The sequence below is a fragment of the Triturus cristatus genome, chromosome 3_1 (genome assembly GCF_964204655.1).
Source record: "Triturus cristatus chromosome 3_1, aTriCri1.1, whole genome shotgun sequence".
Classification (NCBI taxonomy): Eukaryota; Metazoa; Chordata; class Amphibia; order Caudata; family Salamandridae; genus Triturus; species Triturus cristatus.
In genome coordinates, this window is record NC_140583.1 from 322,297,577 (window position 1) to 322,321,367 (window position 23,791).

The following is a 23,791-nucleotide window of genomic DNA, read 5'->3' on the forward strand; positions in this document are numbered from 1 at the left end:
TGCTATTAATATTGTGCTATATTAAGGTTTTGTGTTATATTAAAGTTCACCTGGGAATGGTGCGCTCGGATCTTCGGGACTGCAGATGGTTGTTGGATTAGGATTCTGGAGTAGGATTAGATCTGAGGGTCCAGTGATTGAGGATCTTACCATTTCTTACCAGACTGGCTTTAGTCGGTATCATTCAGGTGACAGACTGCTGCTCAGTGGCAATTTTGGGAGTACCACGTGCTCTCCGGGTCCGAATGGTGAGATACTCGGTGAGACTTTATGGCAAAATGTGGAAAGGCTACAAATTGCGGCTAATTCATATGTTGATCAACATTGCCAAGTTTGGAATGGAATGTGTGCACAATTCCACGTTTTTATAATAATTCTTTTTATTCATATTAAAAATTGTAATTTTCCTATATGGCTATTTAGTACTTTTAAAATAAAATAAATGTCCTGTCAACTTTCATAATAATTACGTTCATGAAAATGTGAGCCTCACAGTGTAATGTTTCCTGAAATGGAGAATATGTGAGTTGATTGCCTAGAGAGGACCAGACAATATTATTCTCTTGGTAGGTTAATCGAAGAGGGCAGAAGAGTCTTCTTTAACGTACTGTGCAAAAGGTTCAAGGCCTGTGAAGGTGTATGTAAAGCCAACGTCCACTTGCTAATGGATAAAACTTTTTTAATGACAATAAGTTTATCTTGTTGGCAAAGTATGCAGAGTGCCAGTGTCTCATGCAGTGTCCTCTCACTCAACAGACCATCCAATACTGTATATGTAGACGTCGGAGGCAGAGTGCTTGCCTTGCTTACAAGATCCCCTCTAGCAGATGCTGATGTAACTTGTCTGCACATCCCAGAGAGCTTCTGTCATTGCAACCTGCTCTGTGTCACTGGCAACATTCTGTCCCAAGGACCGGCTGCCGCGTCCCCGAGGTTCAGCCCTTTCTATTTAATATCTGTGTGCGGTACCTGGAAGACCTCATCAGGAATTTTGGCTTCCAAGTACTGAAATATCCCTACGATACTAAACCTACCTACTCAGGTAGTGGACACATCCTGTTTGGATTATTGTAATGCCATTTATCTGGGGCTCCTGACCGTGCTCATCAACCAGCTGCCAAGCATCCAGAATGGAGCAGTCCAGCTGCTATGTGGTTTTTGCCAATGAAACCATATGTAATGTCGGTCAACTACGGTGCCTTCCATTGGCTCCCGATTCAGTATCCGATTCAATTGAAGGTGTTGTGTATCATACACAAAGTCTCCATCTTTCTGGCCTCGGGCTGCTTTGCAGTCTAATCTCTTCATACACCCAATCGAGATCACTGCACACCAGAGCCACTGCTCCTCTCAGTGTTCCCCGATAGGTTAAGCAGAAACACAGCGACAAATCCTTCTGGATTATGGGAAGCAAATTTTGGAATACCATCCCTCTTGAAATGTGCCTGATCTCTAACTTCCTGGTTTTTAATCGCATGGTCAAAACCCACCTGTTTGGTAAATCTTTTTATTCATTCGCTTATTGCTCTGGCCATAGTTAGTTTTAGGGTTTCAAGTTAGTTCTACTGCTGTGATGTCCTAGATTTACTGTGCACTTGACCGAAGTGCAAGGTGTTTGCAAAGTGCACCTATCCCCATTGGACTATTCCCAGAACCCAGGCCAATTTCGTTGTTCCCACACGTCAGTGTCAGTAGGTTTCTCTCATTGACAAACTTTCTGCAGCCTCTGTACAGCAAAGAGAAAATATGCTTAATAGGCAGTGCCCCGGAACTCTCCAGATAGCTTCCTTCCAGCACATGTGCCTCAAATTTAGATGGTTTGATAGACCATGATGCAAGGGATGTTAAAAAAAAAAAAGCACCAATGATCTCAAACTGTTAACCACAGAACTAGTAATAACATTACTAGAAAACACTCAGTACGAGAAGGTTGGAAGTTGGTTATCAATGCAAGTTGTAGTATGGTTGTCTTGCAAATATCCAACATGAAATGTAATTGCCAGTGGTGCTTGCAATGATATGTCATTTTCAAATTAACCATAAATAAATCTAAGCTAAAAAAGGGCTCCAACTCCAATCTGAGAGGCAGAGAAGCCACAGGCCATCCATACTCCTGGTCTGAGTTAGGAGCAAAGGGCCCAGAGACCATACTCTCAGATCCAAACAGCAGGAACGCCATGACCTGACAGGTGGAAAAAAAACTATCATCACTCCAGTGACAGATGATTCTGCCTCTATTCCTGCATCTTAGAAAACCTCCTGTATCCCTATCTCTGGTACTCGATGTAATGGTCTCAAGATCACATGATCCATCAATGTCATCACTCAAGGTTCAACTCAGACGATAGTCCACTGTACCTTTTTGTTCTTAGATTTATTGAATGCTTTAGCTCAGACGCCCTGTGGAGCAAGAGATTTGGCAAGCCAAATCATTTGAACCACCAATGCACCTCCTGTAAAGACAGTCTATATGCATCATAGTTCTGTTTACTTTGTCTTTTACTCATCACAGTAATTTCTGCTGGATACTTCTAACCACAGACTCCTCATCTCGTGAATACCTCTAGGCGCGGTACTGAATCTGGAGATTTTCTCAGCAATTCTTTGCGTGCTGGCAGATTGCGTTGTGTAGCTCTATGTTGACTCCACCCTGCCTGAAAGTGACACTGGAGCCACACAAAATTTCCACCCCTTTGGGCTGGCATCAGTGACTTTTTCTGTGCTTTCTAAGGTGGATCATGCGCTCCTTCCTACACTCTTTCCTCTTGACGAATAACTTTTCAAATTTCAATACTGTTCATGGCACATGTCACTGCCTAAAACAATAGAGTTTAAACCTCATTTGTTTTGTCACAAGCAAATGGATGTGACTTACCTTCACAAGATATGCCTCTGGTGTCTTGGGCCCTCGCCCAACTCCATGGTTTTTTGGGACTGGTCCAAGATGACTTCAAAGATGATCCAGGAGTGTGAAGCCAAGCTCTACATTGCGGAACATTGTCAGACAGCGAGGAAGGGCCGTTCCCTGTCTAAGTCAAGGCTCCTCCTGCGAACAATCATCTTTTCACTCCAAGTCCTCAGGTAATTCCAAGTCCAAAAAGAAGCGTAGAAGTTAAAGTGTGACTCTCCTGGGTCCCTCTGTGCAAATTCTCAGAATGGGAACAGACACCGTGGTGGTACTGTCTCATTAACAAACTCCTGCTGAGCAACCAATCCCCTACCCGTCCTGATGAGACCTGAGTTTTCAGGGTCATCAGTGATGCCGACACCATACCGCCTTCCAGCACCAAGTTAACAAGGAGTCCTCCAGTTGAGTTACTGCTGGCCGATCTGTCCCCGATGCAGTCTGTGCCACCCGATCCCGCAGCGGGTCTGCACGTCTCGATGGCCAACACTTGTCCTGGATCTAGCCCCGGTGCCACAACACATGCTAATTCCCGGTTTGTTGCTGCTGGCCCAACGCAGCAGACGCAGGAGGCAGAACCATTTGTGCTATTGGACTGAGAACGAATCAAACATGACCTCAGCCAAAGTTTCATCCTCTCCCAAATTCATCTCAACCAGTAGCGCAACTCCTCTCATACTAGGACAGAACTAAACTACTCCTAAATAGATAATCTCGCCAGAATCTTTTTGACTCGGATTCGGACCATAGGCAACATAGTCTTGATGACAGTCCGGATTATATGGACGAACATCAGTTTTACAAATAAAGCAATCTTCAGGAGGCTGGTGGGCTAGATACTTCCCCAGACACTACGTTAAATTCTCCTCTTAGTGCGATCATTAAAGAATTGGCCTCTTTTGCAAGTGGTCATTATGCAGAAGTCCTTCATATTGAATGTCATTTTGTGGAAGTTAAAACAAATGTTGCAAGGTGAAAGTATAATGTGGTATGGCAGGGGTGCCTTACCATGTAATACTAGCACAATACACAAAGATGGACCCCGGATACTCTCTCAGTCCTGGCACAGTGGCAAAGAGCTGACAGGTTACTTAGAGAAACATGTGTTTAGCATTTCACATCATCATCATTAATTGACACAGCTTGAGAGAAATCCGACACCAATTTATATTTAAAAAAAGGCTATGATTTATATATATTTTTAGACACCAAAGTGAAATTAATACATGCAGTATAACCGGAGTTATCAATTTTTAAGCAATAGAGATCAATATTTTGCAATGTGAAAAAACAATGTTACGGTCAACGGGAAAAACATATATATGCAATCTATTCTTTAAAGATCAACTGAACCCACTTAGGGTTAAGGTCTCGGGGAATCTTTAGACCAGTTCCCAACAGATAAAACGATTCTACCTGGCTCAGGGGAACGGGGTGCAGAGTAAGGGTGGGCGTAGTTCGCGAAGTAGCACTTCGCGAAGCTACGCAAAGTGAAGTTCGCACTACGCGAGCTACGCGTAGCACTTCGCGAACTGCGAAGTAACATGTTCGCACTGTGCAAGATGGTGTTTTCAATGATTGCACAGTGCGGACAAGCAACCGGCACTGTGCAATCATTGAAAATGGCATCTTGCACAGTGCGAGCTGTAGTTTTCTGCTGCTCGAGTAGATTTTTACTCGAGCTGCAGCTTTCTCAACGCGAACTGGTAGTTTCTCATCGCGAGCGGTCGCGAGCATACGCGACCCCTCGCAATGAGAAACCTGACCTTCTCGCGTTGGGAATCTCGCCGGGAGGTTTATTTTCCATGCTCGCGATCGCGAACAAGGAAAAAGTCTCGCCAGGATGTCATTTTGCTTGCTCGCGGTCGCCAACTTGACGTTGAGGACCGCGAGCAAGCAAAAAATGACCGCAGCACTACGCAACACTACGCTACGCGTGTTCGCACTGTGCTACGTGCAGTTCGCGTAGTGCGAAGTAGCGCGAACTTCGCAAACTACGCGAGCGTAGCGTAGTACTTCGCCCAGGCCTAGTGCAGAGGTGCACTTTTAGCTGACAGAGCTATCAATCAGACTCAGTGTTGAAAAGGGTTAATCTAGCAAAAAGGTACTTGTGCAGTGAGTTGAGCAAAACCCTTTGGAAGCAAAGCAAGGAGCTGGCCCTGGACCAGGAGTCTCCAGGCAGATCCAATCTCCGTGGCTCGGGTGCAATGGTGCTCTTGGCTATCTGTGGTACTGAACCGCATCTGCGGCCAGAGCTGGCAAGCATGACAACAGAGGGCAAAAACAAATGCAAGATCTTTATGATGAAGCCACAGGATGTTTGGTTGTTCAAGCAGATGAGTAGCTTTTAAAGCATTGAATAAAGCAGGTATTAGTCAGACTGACCACCAACAAGCCTTTGTACCTCAAGCTCTCCGGTTAAGGAAATCTTTATCCAGAGGACCAGGGGAACGTTGTAGAAAGCTTAGCCTCCTTGAGGGTTGGGGCTAAAGTTCCCAGAAGCCACCTTCAGAGTGACTTTGAGCAGCCACACCAGGCAGCACGGAGTGCAAGGCTTCAAGGTGTGGACTTAGCAGTTTGTGCCTGCCAACTGCAGGGGGAGTACTTCCTCTAGTCCTAGGGAGTTATTGTGAAGTATTTAGGTTGCAGAAGGGTTCACCTTTCTTTTGGAACCAGTCTCTGGTCCTGGGTGAGTCATAGTCCCGAGAGTGCTGGGTGGCTGTCGCAGGTACAATCCGTTGCGCCTCTCCTTTGTGCAGTCCTGCTTTGGTGCTGACACGGGTCTCTCCTTGCTTCACGTCGAATCTAAGTTAACGTGTCTGGGGTGCCCCTTAAATCTTGCATTTTATGGGTGTTAGTGGGTGTGAGGACTACTAGCCAATGAGCATCTAGTCCTGTGGATAATCTACCCAAGTAGTGACAACATCCTGTGGGTGTATGTCACCAAAACTAGTAAGAACCTGATATCTAGCCTAAATTGGAGTTGGCCAGAACCATCCTCAGTTGAGCACCTCAGCTGCCAGCCCCTCGAAATATGGTCAGCCTTGTGGAGGTAGACTCCTTCCTGCATAGCTAATTTCCCTCCTGCCCGTGAAAAACAGTGCCTGGGCAAGGGGAGGCTTAGATATTTACTTTGTCCAGTGGTGCCAGTGAAGCCTTTGAGGCTCACCTCCACACCAGTGTAATTTACAAGCCATCATGTGTGGGTGGAGGTGTCACCGCCTGCTCACACAGGTCCTTTGTTTCTGACCTCTCGGAGTGGCACACACTCCCCAGCATGAGGTCAGACTTTTGTCCTGGCAGCAAAGCTTTAAAAAAGCCCTCAAAGACAGCGGAAACCTGGTTAAACTAGGTGGGCACTTCTTAAGTTGCCACCTGGGTACATGCTGGTTAAACCTCGACAGCACCAGTGTGTCAGGGGTTAAAAGCATGGTGTTTGACACCAAACATGAAAAAAATCATGAAGCTGGACATATAGGTAATGTCCTAATGCCAGCCTTAAGAACCGCTGGTCACTTGCGGTAGAATTACGTTTAGATGTTACCACAAGGCAGTATATGCTTTCACACATACTTTTACACAGATAATATAATGCACACTGCCTCCTGGCTGTAGTAGGCCTGCTTAAGGGTGACTGACCTATATTAACTGCAATTGAATGACCCTGTCACACATGGTGTGTGCAGGGTCGAACTCATGCAGGCCTAACATGGCAGACCTGTAGACTTCTATTTTACTTGGGTCACTCAGGGTAGCACAATAAGTGCTGCAGCCCTGATACCTCTTTTACTTCCCTGCCCTGGGTACCACTGGTATCACGTACTAGGGCCTTAACAGGGGTGGAAAAGTACTCTCCAATTAGGTGTACCAATACACATTTACAGCGAGAGCGTTGGTGCTGGGACTAATTATCAGGACCCATCACACTTTCAGATCAATTACAACATCTTAGTAGCATGAAGAAGGCAAACAGTGTGGATGGGAGGAACTGTAACACAGTCCATTTTGCAACAATGTGCTCACATAAGTCCTGCAGCCTGGACAGACTTCATCTGAACCACTCTTGCCATTTAGTGACACACTGGCAGACACATTAATGGGGCAGAACAATGGAGTAAGCCCCTCGGGGTCCTGGAGCTAATGGAGATAGAGAGATAGAGGTTTCTTTGACATTTGGTGCAGGTGTCTAGACAATTTGTGTGGTGGACTTGAGACGTGGGAATATCATAACTGTTGAACAGAGAGCTCTTGATATTGGTTTTTGTGATCCTACAGGTTGTGGGATAATTTTTGCCGGGGGGCATATCCTGGGAAATGGTACAGGATCACATTGATGTAAAATTGAGTAAGCCTTGGAATCTTAGTGGCCATTACAAAAATGGGGTAACCCAAGGAAGAGGGACCTGGGCGAATTAGTGATACCAAAAACAATGGTCCTTATCCAATGATTGATAAATGTGAGATATGTTTTACTTAGTCAGTTAGTTAACTAGTCATGAGCCTAAACACAATTATACTTAAACAGAGGCTCGTAATATTGAATAAGTCATTCAAATCAGCGAAGGACAACAACCAAAACACTGAAAGCCGTTATATATACATTTATTTTATAGTTTTGGCAATTTTCTGCAATATTCATAGAACAGAACAAGGTTGCTCCAAGAGGAAACGTGCATCAGAGGAAAGTGATTGAAAAGTGCGTGGATAGAACAAGGAATGAAAGATGCATAGTAGTAGGGGTGATCAATTAGTTACAATTACAGGCAATGTGAATCGGTTGTAATTCACCGTCCACAAGCCAAGAAACCTGGTCACATTTATTGAGTACACAATTAGTATAGTTCAGAAAAAGACCCCATTGGTGGTCTTGCACGAAGGACTGGAATTGTGTCCCAGGTAGCAAAGGGTGGGCGTTGACGTTTCGACCCGTCTTGATGGCCTATGGGGATTTAAACCTTGGCCTTGCGGGTCTTCATCAGGACCAATAAGGGGCAACCCGACTGGAGGGTACTTTAATTGAACCACCTAGTGGTATGGTTCCACTGGGAGAAATGCCGGGTAAGAGGGCTTGGTTTTGAAGGGTCTTTAATTCCGTGTCGCTTCAGAGGATCAGTCAAAACTGATAGCGATGTATCCAATGTCCGTTCATGGATACCCAGCGCAGAGATTCAATCAGGGCATGGAGTTCACATCAAATGTGTTCGAGAAACCGGAGCGTCTGTCTCCGTTGAAAGCCCGGCGCGGTGGGAGCTCGTCCGAGGCTCCGTGCGGTGGGATCTTAGTGTCAGTTGCTGATGGAGGGACATAATCAATAGCTGACTGATTTTACCTTCTGTGGCACACTCCCTGGAAATAGCTACCTGGCTGAGACCAATCAGAGCAACATTTAAACAACTAGATCTGGATTTTTTCCCCCCATGAATTATAGTATATTTGGTGGAACTCTGATATTTCGAGATATCTTCTTATGTCTTTAGTGTCTTTCAGAGAAACACCTGATCATGCTATTTGTTGCTGCTCCTGGGTTTTTGGGGTTGGCTACAGCGATAGTTTGTACAGTGTCGGATAATTTTGAAGAGGGAGCCTTCTCTTATCAGTTTTTTGAAGAAATTGGTCTCAATATGAAGTTACAGGTCTTTGTGTGATTTTTTGTTCCCCCCCCGACTATGCGCTAACCAGGAGTGTGTTTTTTCTAGTCTTCTACTTTTTATCTTACTGCAATTAACCGCGTTATCCCATTCTACAGTTTCTCTGCCAAGTTTCAGATTTTGTGGAGTAAGTTTATCGTGTTGTGATGGTTTGTTTAGATTGTAGTAGTTTGTGAGGACATCAGTGGAGCTGTAAAATGAAGATCTTGATATGCTTGTGATTTCCGTCATGAGTTGTGGATGCTTCGGAAAAATCCAGAGAGGAAGTTGAAATTGAACATTCTGCTGTGAACCTGCAACTAAAAAAATTGCCTTGCGACTACAAAATCAAATCCTGATTATTTGAAATCTTTTTAACAAGGCAGTTTTCTTTAAAAAAATAAAATCGGGCAATTTAGCAAAACTGCATCAAACTTGCAGAAGTCAGAAGATTTTTTTTTAACACCTCTTCTCTAAAGAACCTGACTAGCGCAGCAAAGCCATGCCAGTCGCAGAATTTCACAAATGAATGCCTATAAGGAGTACACAGAATTAGTTTGTAAGGCAGGCTAAATCTGCTTTGTTTTCAAATTTGTCTTCGGAAGGAAATTGGTCTACAGAAGCTGGCCACATTAGCTCCACAGGTGAATTAAGAAAAAAAAGGGGGTGGTTGTTTTAGGGTGTTTATCTCAGTTAAAGAACTTTACGTGGTTCTCACTTACAAAAGGAGTAGTGCATGAAGTGTTCAAACTGCCCTCAAACCATGTGATTTTTCTGTTTCTCCCTGGACTTCATTTTTCCAGGGTTAATCGCACGAACTGGGCCGTTCATGGTTCTTTATGAATTTATTCCATGTTAGGCAGAAGCAAATTCTATACAATTTTGATGCAGTTCACTTCCTTATACTGCAGAGCTCTCCAAAGAACATAGACATTTTTTCACCTGAGGAAACTATTGCTTTCAGTGACAGAAATTAGTGTTGCTGCCTCCCTGTGGCCTTTTTGAGAATACAGCTTTTGCATTTTGCTTCATAAAGATAAGTAAAATCTGTTCGTTTGCTAGAACCGCTGAGCTCTACCTCTATTTACTAAGCTTTTTGACTGTTTAATTATTTAACGTGTACCTTTGTAAATATATATATTTTTTAATTAAGTCCCATTTATCGTCTAAGAAATATCATTACAATATGTATACAAACATTAGTACAGCATTTTCCACAGCAATGCATTGGGCCCAATCAAGGTAAAATAGGACCTCCAAACACATGTAAAATCATCATTTGTAAGCTTTGGCCGGCACAAATTGGCTAGGGAGCCTTGATATAAAATATGACAAGAATTTGTGAAGGGCCCATAGCGCTTGCCAACTCCACAATATCTTGAACACAAACCAGTCTAGCTTCTGCCACAGACACTTCTCCGTAATAAGATTGCCCAATATCTAGGCTGACCTGCTTGAAGCTCGCAATACCTATCAACAACAACCGGCGATAATTATCGCTGAGCGCACTTAGCGCTAGGATAATTATCGCCGGCTAGCGTTGATTTTTATCGCTGAGATAGCGTGCTATTAGCAACGCTTATCTCAATAGCGATAAAAATCCTCACGCTAAGTGGCTAACGTGAGATTATCGCTGGAAACCCAGCGATAATCTCACGTTAGCTTGTTGATAGGGACAGACAAACTTAGCCATGATATCCTCCATCCATAGGATATCATGGCTAAGTCAGAAAAATACCAGACGTAAAAAAGCAGCGTTAACCGCGGTTAGCGCTGCTTTTTTTGTCTCTAACAGGGTTAGCGATATTCTTGATAATAGGAGAAATGTCGCTTAGCGACATTTCTCCTATTATTTTACACTGGAACGCCCTCTTTGCATCTCATTAGAGATGCAAGGGGAAGCGTAGAGTAAATGGGTGCTAATATGCAAATTTGCATGTTAGCACCCTGTTGTTGATAGGGTGCTAGTTTTATCTCTGCTTTTTTGGCTTTTAAAGCCAAAAAAGCAGAGATAAAGCCCTTGTTGATATGCCCCCAAGTGTCTGTATTCCCAGCGCTATTGAAGGAAAGTCATGCTCTTCTGAAAACACTTTTTAATAAGTTAGGATTTTGTTTGCATAGGTAAGCAATGGTGACATGCCAACGAGTACAACATTTACCCCCGTACGTGGGCTATGTGGCATTTGAGTATCACAGAAAGAACGCTCAGGTAAGTACCATGAGTTAAACCTTGAACCCGGACAGTCGGACATAAGAGATTCATACAGGTTTAGCACTTTGAAGAGGTGCGTTGTGAGCTATATTGGAGACCTCGAATGCTTGGACAAAGGCACATTTTGCCACCAGCTCTTTAATTGTTTGTTAGTCGATTATATCATTGCCTTGTTTCATTTCTATGTAGGGCACCAGCATATAAAAAAAGGTACGAGGGATAGTGGCAAGGAGCCCAACACTTAAAATTCGTTAGAATTTGTTACTGTTACAATTGATTTCTCTTGCATGTATGGTTTTAGTTAATGCATTTGAGTAAGAAATCTAACTTTAAATTGCTGGAAGCTGCTGGCCATGCGTTGGTCACCAAGTTGATCATTCTCCACTTCACCATTGCCTTCAATTTCCTCCTATCGATGAGTGGCAGAGCTCTCCCTTGGTTCCGATCCTCTCTTTCCCAGTGCACAATCAAACGTAAAGATTCAACAACTCTCCTCAAGCCTTTTATATGCAGGGTACACCCAGACCCTTTTCTCAACTGTTTCTGCTTTAATATCTGCATCAAAGCTTGCAAGAATCCCTTCCGATCCGTTCAACTTCCTTTCCACTCCTATGTGGATGATATGCAAATTAACTTCCCTGTCCCAAGAGACCAGAACGTACTTAGCCTGCCCCACCTCACACCCCCGTGCCACCCTCCTTACCACAACCAACCTCTTTGCAGAAGTCCCCATCAGGAGCCTTGGCCACATATGGATGCAGACCTCAGCAAATATCCTGTCTTTCATTCCAGCTGAAAACCACTCGTGGTTCAGTGGTCAACTCATGCCTGGACCATGGCAACTCTCCCTGTGCCAGCCTACCAGCATAAGTGTGGCCATTTGCCTTCTCTTCATGCTAGCCAAGCGTGCCACTGTTGACTTTCATTTGAGAAGCCTTCTCCGGTTCCTTGTGCAGAGCAGAATGTTGATCAAGTGTCTCTGTCTGGCATACTAGTGCCCTGCAGTGCCTGCATGCCTTCCAGATCAAATTCACTGCTAGTAGCCCTATTGCCCCTTGGTACAGTCAGTGTACTTGTAACGACTTGCTAGCCATTTTAGTTCAAACCGCGTGCTTTCGGTCTTTATAGTTAGAAATAAATATATGCATCCCAGCACTGAGCTGTGTGTAACCCGCCTGCCTTTGCAGACTTCTGCATATGTGCCTAAAATCAATTTGGTTTTGCAATGTGCAACAGAAACCAGTGGCGGCCGGCACAGATCTGGGGTGGCAGGGCGTGGGGCAATGGGGTTTAAAAAAAGAAAGATACTTATCTCCTCGCCTCTCTCTCCCACGTTATCTCCCCTCCTTGGCTGAACAGGAAGCAGCCAGGCTCCCCGCTTAGATGGTGAATGAGGGCCTGTGCATATTCTCCACCTAGGCTGTAATACAGCCTGGGTAAAGAAAATGCTACGTGCGCTTGACTGGCCGACCGGAGATGGCCTACCAAAGCGCCATGCGCACTTCAGTGTGCCTACCACTCCTACATGCCCTGCTCTGTGAGCAGAGCAGCGTTGCCCGATGCTGCAGCAGCCGGAACAAATAAAATGATACAAACGTCACGTTATCATTTTATTTTTCCTTTCCTTCACTGCTGCGACGCAGTGGAGCGACGCTCTTCCACCTTAGCGGCGGAGCCGCCACTGTCAGCAACCCGTGTACACATTGAACAATAGATCTGTGTGTATAGAACAGTATTTGGATTCAGCATTAGTGGTGAAGTTGTGTTTTTTTTTATTTTTTTTATCGCATGCCTTTGGTTTTGGTGAGTGACTTCAGTTCACCCATTTCAAACGCTGATTATTCCTCGGCAATGGCGCTTAGAAGCTGAACACTGAAGTTTCTCTAGTTATAAAGGGAATATATCTGTTCAGACCCAAAATAAAAATGTCCAAGAATAAATCACATTTATAACTAGGATGCAGTTCAATATAAACCCCAAGCAGACTTTAACAAGACCGCAGGCATTGTGATTATCGATTTTGTTGCCGTATTTCTGGTGAACTGCTTGTCATTTGCTCATAAAATTTATGTTGGCAGTTCTGTGCAATTCCGTTCATTCAGGAATCCGCCAGAATTTTTATTTGAGGAGAGGGATTGTTATTAGCTTCTGATAGTCTAACTGGCCCCAAGTTAGAAGCAGGTAGATTGCACAAAGTATCACTCGTACCTGGTGAGCGCTTGGAGAGTTGCAGGCAGGCCTGCTCAGGGGTCCTTGATGCTAGCGCACTGAAGGCCAAGACGTTAACCAGCTCCTAAGGCCGCGCCCCCTTCAGCTTTATCTACAGGCCACATAGCCGACTTGGTCCCATCCTCTCAAGCGCCCTTCTTGGGGGTTATCATTTCCATGCGTCTATTTATTTTAAGTTTCGGTCATGGCTGGAAGGTGTGGAATATCATACTAGTCACGTCATAACGTATGAAAGCAATTAAAAATGACAAATACAGGCACAACATTTTATATGTATGCTACAACGTTTATGTATCACTCCAAATAGAACCACATTAAACCTAAGAAAAGATCGATTAGACCTTCCCAAGGGGCTTGATCATATTCTTTATGGTATGTTTTAAATGCAGCTTTAGGAGCGTCAGTAGTGACGCTTACCGCCTGATGTTTGTATTTGCGGTGCAGTGTTAGCCTGTGCAAACAACAGCCACGTGTGCTTTTACACAATTCATTGTGGTAGTATTCTGGCACTCCTGGTGGGTAACCATGATCTCTCTGGCCTGTCTTCTTGCGGAGCAACTATTCCAATGGTGCACGGGTTTTAGGCCTTCAGTCATGGTGGTTCTCCTTTTTAATGCTAATAAGAGGTGATGTCATAAATGTTAAGGACATGAGTACATCCCAAGGTAAAAACAATACTCCGTGACTTCATTTAAGTGATGTAGATGCTAGACCCAACATTGTATTGGTGCACATGCTACTGATATGACTGCAAACAGTAGAAGTATAATTGCCTAGGGTTTTAGCGGCTTCAGAGGACTTGAAGTCTTTAGCTGACCCTGAAGCGATACTGACATTTGTAGCACAAATAATTTATGTAAAATTAGAAGAATGTGTGATTTCCACTGGTATGGCACTCCACTGATGTATGGATTTGTGAAATTCGAAGGTTAACCCTTTTCAGCAACAGAAGGGATGGTCCAATAGAACAATTGATTGGATAAACTCAGCCATTCTATTCTTCTTCTGATCCAAACTCCTCTTGCTTCAAGATGATTTGTGTGTGGTCCCAAATCATTCTCTTCATCCAGCAGCATCAAATTGCAGCCTTCCATTTAGAATCTTTTCTCCGCATGCTCTAGGTCTAGTAGAGAGAAGCGCTTGATGTTGGGTAGTTCGTATTCATTGTTGTATGTGTATGTACCAGAGATCCAGCCTCGCGTTTGTACTTTTCTGTTGGTAGTAACTTTAGTGCTCTGACTGCAAGTTACTTCTTAAATGACCATGAGTTACATTATGGTCAATGGATTTGCAGCTCAAGTATGTATACATTAGTGATGTCATGCATTGTGTGTAAAACACACATTTGAAGACCAGTCCATGTTTGCCGCTAGTTCCATCTGGAAAGAACCTGCACTTTCAGAAGGTTCTGTATCTCCACACAGTTTAGTTAGCCTCTTAACAAAGTGTGTTAAGATTATTATAGCCCTGGCTACGTACCCCAGGATGCTTCTAAACTCTTTCCATTATGACAGTATGTTGGGGATTTTGGGTGGCATGCAAGCAGAATTCAGCAGCAAGGCTGATCCGAGACGTCTTGTACAGCCAAGCTATATCTCCCCATTTGATGAAACTTCATTGGCTACCTGTGATAAATCGGATGAAGTTTAGATTTTAGAGATTTTTCTGGGCAGGGCCCTATATATCTGCTAAAAAACTGCTCTCATATGAGCAAATAATTAGGACAAGGCAAGGAGGAAGATCTTTCACAGTCTTGACAGCCATAGTGTGGAATGAATTCTCTCCCCGTAAATCTGCATATAGCTGCTTCTATCTCCCTTTTTGAGAAAGAGCTGAAAATGTTCTCTTTGCAAAAGCTAACCCCTCCTTGTTTATCTGCACTGGTTGTACTGGTTGTCAATTGTCAGCTTGAGCACCGGAATGCCTCCTTGGAAGCACTCGTGCACAATAGAAATGATGAAGGATTGAAACTGAAAGTGTTGCACCAATATGTTCTAGACCTGTTCTAGATTCACACTCAATGGTTCTTTTTTTACAGTATGCAAGTGTAAAGGGGACAAAATCGTTAGTATAATTGTAAATTTGCCAGAACTTCTCCTCGATACATATTAACTAATGGACTACTACTTAAGGTTAGTTACATTATTGCAGAGCCAAAAATAACTGGACATAGAGACACCTCAACACTATATAACGGAATTAGCATGTAGCCAAATCAGCACATCCAATTTAGACGATACAGCATAAGCAAAACAATTGGTTCAAGAAGTAGGATACAGAAAATCAGAAAACACAAGTCCAGGTTTCCCTACATCGAGGGTTGGTGAGTAAACAGCATTAAATCTATCCCTACTCTAGCTCTAAGGAAACATCCCTATTTACGCATTTTCAATGGAAAGAGAAAAAGTTGTCAGTGCGAGGGATCTTCCTAAGAAGTCGCTCCACCGTCAATGGGTCAAGTAGCATAAAGCCATTATCATTTAGAAAGAGCTCGTTCTGAGATGCTCTCTCTTCGAAGGCAAGAAGGAAGTGGGGCTCTATCCCAAGTTTCAACCCACAGTTATCCACAGGTAGCATTCACAAGATGTATTTTGAGTCACGCCATCCACTCTGGACACAGACCTAAAGGTATTTTTCCATGATGACCACGGTGTACTTTCCTTGCAACCATTTGTCCTTGGTTCCCAGGCATTCTCCTGTGCGAAACAGAACGCTTCTTTACCTGCAACACAAAGTGCGAAAGAAAAGCTTCCATGACGCACATGAAATTCAACTATTAATTTTAATTAGTGTTTTCAGGGACTAGGCCTGCAACTTAAGCGAGCATAAGAGCTCATCAAGTAACATTACGAGTTCGCACAAACATCAATGCAATTTCAATTAATATGTTTACCTACTAAAAAGGAGTATCAATTGTCAGGCACGGTTAATATGTGAGTAGTGTCAGCTTCACAGCATACGTTTTACGTGTTAACGCTTCCAATAGTTACATTCATTTCCTCTGTTAATTCTCCATGCGGCACGTTCATGAACTAAAGCCCGTCACGTAATCGCTTTAATATATTTCACAATTCTAACAGCTCATGTTAACATAATTTGCAAGATTATATGCGGATGCGTTCTACACGTGATTATAATGCAGTGCTACAAATGAAATGAAATATCCGCTTCATCAAAGCTTGCTTTATTTTCGTTTGGAGCTAACACCGCTCTAGGATCTAGTCAGGTTAATTTACTGAATGCTTCCACTGGAACAGTCAGTGGAGGATAGTCATGAAGGAACATGTAGTATAAAAGTTTTTATTTCCAACACCCGGGCTGTCCTATCAGATTAAGGTGGTTTGCTGCAATTAGCAAACGCAGTGCTATACCAACTAAAACACAAAGTGAAAGCTTGTTAGCAATGCACTACATAGTAGCTTTAGAGGTTAAAACGAAGGCTAACGTTTTGGTTGAATTTATGTTTGAAAGCATACCATGAGAAATCCCATCCACCCAGTCTGTAACTCCAGCTGTAGTGTGCACTGTTTTGCTACTTCAGAGTCTTAGACTTCTGCTGTGGTTCTGGAAAGAGACATTTTTCCTGATAACCAAATATTGTATGTGCCAAGTGTGAGGCTCACTAAAACCTGATGAGCCTTTGTCTGCCGCTCGATCTCTTGTCAACATGTAACTTGGCCTCAAATTACAATATCAGCCATGAATGTAGAAGCAAATATGATATCATTTAGATTAATGCAGTCCTGATCAAAACATCTTTCATAGTTTTTGAGATATAGCAGTTCAAGATAGAATACCTTATTCAGCCATGGTAAATTAATTGTTAGTTACCCTCTAGGGCAAGAGATTCAAATGATCGTATGCAGGTGATTCTGCAGTGACTATCTTCTCCAAATTTTCAAAGTCCGTCTGGATTAAGGTAAGATGTTTGGGAAAAGAGACTTCTTTGGCTTACCTAGCACTGACACGTCAATGAGAATCACTTTCATTAACATATGTTCAGATTTAGGTGCCTCTTAGACTTTCCGACCTGTAAGAAAACCTTTTTTAATGCAAGGTGAATGGTGTGGTGTCTAAGGGTTGGGCCTAAGGTTCTGGAAGATCTGTAGCCTGCCAGAAGAGAACCTAGGACCATCTCGAATGTTCCCCTCAAGCTCTCTACGGGCAAATAATATGCATTTTAGAGAGTTGATAATTCGTTTATGGGTACCTAACAGTGGCAAACCATCATGAACCTTTCTGGAGCCCGCTTTTCTTTGCATTCTGAAGAGAAGAAGAGGCAGAATTCCCTGCTTTTCTGCTTGCCTGGAAAACTGAAGCATTTGTTCTTACCACTAACCTGAAGTTCTACTTCAAACGACTTGCTCCAGAGTTGTGGATGACTATCTGCTTAACATATCTTCTAACTTATAGCAATCTCCACCTGCAATAAATAGTTTGTAACCTACCTTCTAAATCCTAAGGTGCATAGACCGGAGATGTTAATGAAAAACAAGTAGCTTCTAGGTCAGTCTCCAGCTAACTGGTTGATACTTGAAAGACAGCATGGACATGTTGCAAGTTCTTCAGACCTCTGCAACTTTTCCTTAAGTATTTTTTTTTTCTATTGCAATCAGTTCTTAAGAAGCCAACACAAGGAACTACTTAAATCCTTTTTGTAAGAGTTAATTCTTTTTTGTTTCGTCGCCCATGGGATACTGAGTCTTATCCTTCTGAACATGTTGTCCCTTTCCCAGACTCAAGAAAACCCTTGTTGTGCGGAGTGTTATTTAATTACAAAGGCTGTGTACTGAGGCTTTGAACTGAACGTATCCTGTTGCGAGCCCATTGTTTTGAACTACTGAATCCATTTGTGCTCTCTAGGACCCTCAGAAAAAGAACAGACTTGATCATCGCAAAAATCCTAAATAAAGAAGAACTTAGAATGATCATTCGTACCAACAGCATCAAAGATGGTTTGAACCGCAATGAGGACTGGACCAATCTCATTTAATCCTCACTGTAATGGCTCCGCCTTTTCTTCTTCCCCCCCAATTACAATTTCTTTCATAGTTTTTTAGGTTGTCTAAAATCCACACCTTGTTGTCATTGAAATTTCTTATGTCTAACTAAGGGTGACTCTTCTTAAATACTCTCTCATTGTGATGAAATATCCTGTCCTTATATGGCATAAGTTCCTTCCCTCTGTCATACTGTGGCGCTTATTAAGAAATCCTTACTCTCCTCTTGACTCCTAAATAACGGAAATGTGTTTGCCTCACTGATGTAATTTTTCAATAGTCGTCGCAATTTTGATGATCTCACCTTGCTGAATCCCTATCTATGCCTTCTCCATCTCCTTGCTTCCCTCAGCATGGAGGCGTGGTAATACGGCGTAGTGCCTCACACGCCTTTCTCTCTCATTGATATGAAGGAATTGCATTATGTGATGTTTTTTATTTTTATTACCACACTCTGGCACTTAATAATTAATTTTGTGCATTTCACTCCGGATTGCCTACATTTAAAATGTTTCGTTCATTGATGTACTGTTTTAAGATTTCAAAGACTTCCCTTCGGGTAAGTCTTTCTTCCATCTATACCAGTGGTTCCCAAACTTTTTTGACCCATGGCTCCCTTGACCTAATTGGCAGTTGGCCGTGGCTCCCCAACATTTTTTTACGGGTGGGCGGGTGGGGGGGATGTAAGCCCGACCTCGGGAGTACTTCCTGTTGTCTTCCTTAAATTAATTGGGATGCAATGAAGGTAGTATAATCATATTTGTAACAAAATACGAAGATAACAGCTGTTTAATAAAACTTTGTTAAGTGTGAAACGATACAAGATTAATAGCCAAATATGTTTCCATGCAACTTTTATTAACCACACAACAATAGTTCGCAAATTTCTATATAATAAAACAGAGTCCGAAATTTACCTTACAAATCCTAGTGAGATGGATGTGCTTGTTTTTCCTTACATAACTCCTGAAATCTTGGAGTTATTTTTGAGATTGCAACACGCATTTCTTTTTCAAGGTGAATTTTTGCCCTATATTTAGACTTTATCACTGCAACTGCTGAAAAACCTGCTTCACAAAGGTACGAAGTTGCAAAAGGGATCAAAACATGCAGGGCTCTCTTGCTAATCATTGGATATTCATCTCCAGCTTGGCACCAGAACTCAAGCAGTGACTGAGACTGGAACCTTACTTTCACTGTTGAGTCACTTGAAACATCAATAAGCTGTTCTGCTTCCTCATTGTTGAAATGCTGAGGTATCTCAGCGTTGAAGGGGTCTCTCACCCATTTTATTGGCTCCACTTCATCCTCTGGAAAATATTTATCAAGGTAAAAACGCAGTTGAGACAAATACAGAACAAAAACTGTCCTCAGTTCCTCCTTTAACGCCATCTCATTCTCCTGCAGGAACTGGTCCAATGAAGGAAAACATTTATAGTCACCTTTGCTTAGACTGCTTTTCCAAAGGATCACTTTCTTCTTAAAGCCTGAAACTTTGTCTGACAGTTGCAAGATGTTAGTATTATTGCCTTGCAAGGACTTGTTCAGTGCATTCAGTTTTTCAAATAGATCAGAAAGAAAAGCCATTTGTATTAGAAAGTCTGCATCAATAAACTTGTCAGCAAAACAATGTTCATCACCATGTAGATATGAGTAGATTTCATTCCTCAGTTCATACACCCTAAGCAGGGAGTTACCTAGAGACAGCCACCGAGAACTGCTATAGAACAAGAGACATGAGTGTTCCGCACCCATGTCCTCACACAGTTTAGCAAAAAATCTTGCTTTCAATGGTCTTGTTTTAATATAATTTACCACTTTGATGACAATTTTCAGAATACCATGCAGTTCTTCACTGAGGTTTCCTGCTGCCAGTGCTTCTCTGTGAATTATGCAGTGTGTCCAAACAGCATTAGGAGCTTTAGATCGTATCCGAGCTTGAAGTCCTTGGTAGCATCCTGCCATTGAACGGCCCCCATCTGTACAAACTCCAACACATCTCTCCCAGTCAATTTGATTCAGTTGCATGAAATCATCCACAACCGCATACAAGTCTTGACCTGTGGTTCCACCTTTGATTTCTTTACAGAACAACAAATCCTCAACAATTTGTTTTTCGTATAGAAACCTGACATAGCAAATAAGATGGGTGTCTTTGTGGTTGTCTGTTGCCTCATCCAACTGGAGTGCAAAGTCTTTGCCTCTTAGATTACAGATGAGCTGATCGTTAATATCTTCAGCCATATCATTTATCCTCCGGCTGATAGTATTATTAGAAAGAGGCACTTTCAGCAGCTGTTTACCCGCATCTTCGCCGATCATGATTGTTACCATCTCAACAGCAGCAGGTAAAATCAGCTCTTCTGCAATTGTGTGGGGTTTTTTACTCTGTGCTACTAGATAGGCCACTTTATATGAAGACAGGAGGGCGTTACTATTAGTTTTGGTTTGTTTTGAGAAATTGGACTTTTGTAGTTTGGCTTCTGCAAGTTTTCTTACAAAAAAATCCCTTGGCTTTCCGACCACATTTGGGTGAAGACTTTCAAGATGTCGCTTAAGTTTACTTGGAAGCATGGATTCCTGAGCCAAGACTTTTAAACAGATTGCACATTGAGGACGTTCCTCGTTATTAACCTGAACACACGTGAAACCATAATCCAAATACCTGTCATCGTACTTTCTGTACTTGGCCTTTCGTTTCCCGTCCTCTTTTTTGTCAGAAGAACCTGCAGAAGAACCTGCAACTTCACTTTGCTCAGATGAACTTGGCATTAGAAATCTCTTCATTGTCAATCAGAAAGATGGGAATCAGTTCCTCTCGTCTTTCTATCTGTAAAATCTCTGGTTGTCGATTCTTTTCCTTTGCTGAAGTATTTCCAGGTTTCTTCCAGGTCTCCTCCACAGTCTCCACGGAATAATAAGCCTGAAGTACAAAACATCCAGGTAAAGACAAGTATAAGTAGAACTAAAGTTATTCTCTGCCTAATGATGGATCTATTATTTCTGTTAGTTTGCAATAGTAGCCCATGATGATGGTGACCATTTGGACTTATTATTCTTATTGGTACCCCGCACAGACAGAAAGAGCATTCAGTTTTCTATTGAAGTCTAAGGTCAAATACAATGGCAAATTGTAAGTTTGCTGCAATTTAGCCCAGCGGTTGGAACCGACAATAGTAAACATGAGCAGCTCTGACTTAGAACCATTTTGCAGGCGCAAAAATGTATGCAAAACAACAATTGATGGACAGAATGCAGAACAATGTCATACAATACATACATTCACCCCAGTACAGAGATCTGGGCCTAAATCCATCGTTTTTTGCTCACCATGCCGTTACAGTTCGAACCCAGCCATATGCAAATCAGTCTTGACCCTGTGCCTCATGGGAACAGTCCAGCCCGAACTGCCAAGCCAGGCTCAAAAATGTATACATTAATACGCGGGTATAAATAAAACAGCGCTGGATTCCTGGGTGGTCCGGCTTTAGAACTGGTGGTGCCCAGTGCGACAATGTTTTTGGGTGCCCCCCCCTCCCAATGACCATTAATTACAAGGCTGCACTTTAAAAATGGACAAAAACTACCATTATCAGTTGTGATATCAATTTCCAGGTTCTGTGGGTGACCTCCCACTTGGCTGGTCGTAAGCACAATTATTCTTACCTTCGGTCTGCTCCAACCTGCTTCTACACGACAGATACTGCAGGTCAGCAGCAGTGTAAGCCTTTCCTCAAAAAAATAACTAATACAGGAGAAGTAGCAGAATTCCAGCTTCTCTGCTAGCCTACCCCGGCCCAGCCACTGATTCCCATGTTAAAGTTTAACGAACATTGAATCCAAGGCAATCTAATTTTAACTGATAAATGTTGACTTCAATCCACATGTTGCAGTGCCTATTTCAAAGTGACCAGAAGACAGCACTGTTAACTCAAAAACCATTATTTTCAGCCTGATCTGTCATTTCATGGGAAAAAACGGGTGAACGGAAGTTTCGAGTCAGTGTGTACATTGCAAAATGGCACCCACATCAAAAGCACAAGCATTACAAGACCACACTACACTTGTTCGAAATGCTTCCAGCGCTCTGAAAATCTACCACGTGACTAAGCTTTGGAAAGTAGACTTGTGCAATCTTTTAAAGCAGTGTGGCATAATTAAACTGGCGTGATTTGTATCAGGCAGGAGAATCCTACTTATTGTGGGAAATCGAGAGGGGTGTTTCCCTGAGAAAACTTTAAAAAGGAAAATATGTCGAATGGTGCACTTCAAAGTTCAATTTTCACTTTGACAACGAAGCAAAATGATACAATTCACAGTACAGTTTGCTAATAGAAATCAATAAAATGTCCGTAGGAACTTCAGTCAGTTCAGAAAATCTAGACCATGCACTTTAAAATGGCCTGTCTATTAATTAAAACAAAAATAAAAATCAATATAGCATCCTGCTTCACTTCTACATTCCTCTTTCTTTGACTGTTCCATCCTAATGTGTGCACGAGTTTCCCAGTCACAGAACAGAGGGTCGTTTGGAGAAAAAAAAGCTGAAAAATTAAAACACTATATATGGCATGCTGTTGCCAACATTTATAAAATGAAGTCCAACGATGTAACGAGCTCCGTGGAGCCCGCCTTTTTACAGTAAAATTATTAATCAAATGCCATGCCGATCTTCGGCCCAACCCGACGTTTTACACCCGTGTCACCAGCATTATTTTTACTGAAAATAATGCTGGTGATACGGGTGTAAAACGTCGGGTTGGGCCGAAGATCGGCATGGCATTTGATTAATAATTTTACTGTAAAAAGGCAGGCTCCACGGAGCGAGTTAAAGAACTCAAAGTCAAACATAAAGCGGACCACACAGGAATCCCTCCCATGCCAGTTTCAACACCAACGGCCCAAGTACTAACCTTAAATGTGAAGGAGAGGGTCCCACGCGGCACGGCAGACAGCAATAACGTGCCTGAAACGGTCAGAGCTGCGTGCGTATAAAATGGAGACTGAGACTACGCCTGTGAAAGCACGTATGTCCGACGCGTATACGTACGCACGTATCGCGCCAGTACTCTCTTGGGCCAAACCATGTTGCCAGATTATGCAGGGGGTACGTAATTTGCACTACAGCTGAAACAATCTTCACTTTCCCACATTGTGAGCGCGGCGCCCCTGGCACCTCATAACGGCGCACCGGGGTGCCGCGGCGCACAGTTTGGGAACCACCGATCTATACTCTCTTCTCCCATCATGGCGGCGCGTTTTCACGTTCTAGTGCCCCACACGCTCACGCTGCATGTATACCAGCACGCTTCCCTGGCCTTCCTCGTCACTTGTTCATCGTTAACTGAGGACGCCACTTGATCTCGGTAAGCGCTCTAACCTTTGCCCCTTACGGGTTCATCCACCATTGACCATTTCACTTACTTGCACTTTCCCCCTTCCAGTGCAATCTCACGGATCACTCATCGGAGCAAATTGATCGAAATTGCCCGGTAACTCTGGATGCCAGGTACCTCCCTTCGCACATAAATTCCAGTTCTTGGATCGGAGCAACATATTCGTATTGCCCGTTTTCGAACTAAAACAGGTACCTCTCCCTGGTCGCCCCTTCCACCCCGGCGCCCCTACTCGTTCACTTGCTCACTGCCTTACGTGCCTTCCTTCTTCCCCAGCTATCGTTGCGGTTACCCCCGTACTCACGAGCAGCCTGTCAGACCCTTATTTTACTACAAGACGCGAGTTCCTTTAATCCGACATTGACCACGTCTCCATTCCGGTTTCCTCACTACGGTAAGCGGGCCAATTGGCTACTCCACAC

The 23,791-nt window shown here is 43.1% G+C and overlaps 1 protein-coding gene across 4 annotated transcripts in view; it reads left to right on the plus strand.

Annotated features, from left to right (window-relative positions):
• SHF (Src homology 2 domain containing F) overlaps positions 1-23,791 on the plus strand; it is a 378,180-nt gene that overhangs the window by 308,521 nt on the left and 45,868 nt on the right. The gene's annotated exons all lie outside the window — the stretch shown is intronic.